Source organism: Rhincodon typus, chromosome 12 (assembly GCF_021869965.1).
Source record: "Rhincodon typus isolate 14 chromosome 12, sRhiTyp1.1, whole genome shotgun sequence".
Lineage (NCBI taxonomy): Eukaryota > Metazoa > Chordata > Chondrichthyes > Orectolobiformes > Rhincodontidae > Rhincodon > Rhincodon typus.
In genome coordinates this window covers 14673724-14674323 of record NC_063343.1, presented here as the reverse complement: position 1 = coordinate 14674323, position 600 = coordinate 14673724, and positions in this window count along the sequence as shown.

Here is a 600-nt window from a genome sequence, read left to right as displayed (position 1 = left end):
GCACCTTGTTGTCATGGATAGGCTAGGGTTGTATCCACTGGTGTTGGAAGAGTTAGAAGTGACTTGATTGAAACAGAGAAAAGGATCTTGGTAGATATGGTGGTCTAAAGAAGATTCTTTATATTTGGAATGTTAATTCTGTTTATCTCTCCACAGATGCTGTGGAGAGGCACATTTTACTTTTACTTTAATATTTTAGTCTGGTTTTCTAATACCTAAGTGACCTGCTATTGGAATTTCATGAGCCGCCTGTAAAATTTTATGATGACACTCAGGTAATACTACCATCTGATGGACTATTGTGTATTCCTCTGACTGGTGTTTGAAGTGGTCTCCATTTCCTCATTAGTATATTGTTTTTTAAATAATAATACTCAGATATTGGTTATGATTCAATTTCCGTTCAGTGTAATTCTTTCAATGCCAAATCTTACTGTTGCATTTCAATTAAAGAAAGTGGCCTAAACATATAGCCTTATTCTTTCTGCCCTTGTCCTTTCTAGTTAAATTGTCAAAAATTGTATTTGATAATTAGAGTCAAACATCACAAAACAGACCATTCAATCCAACTTATCCAAGCCAACCAGATATCCTAAATTA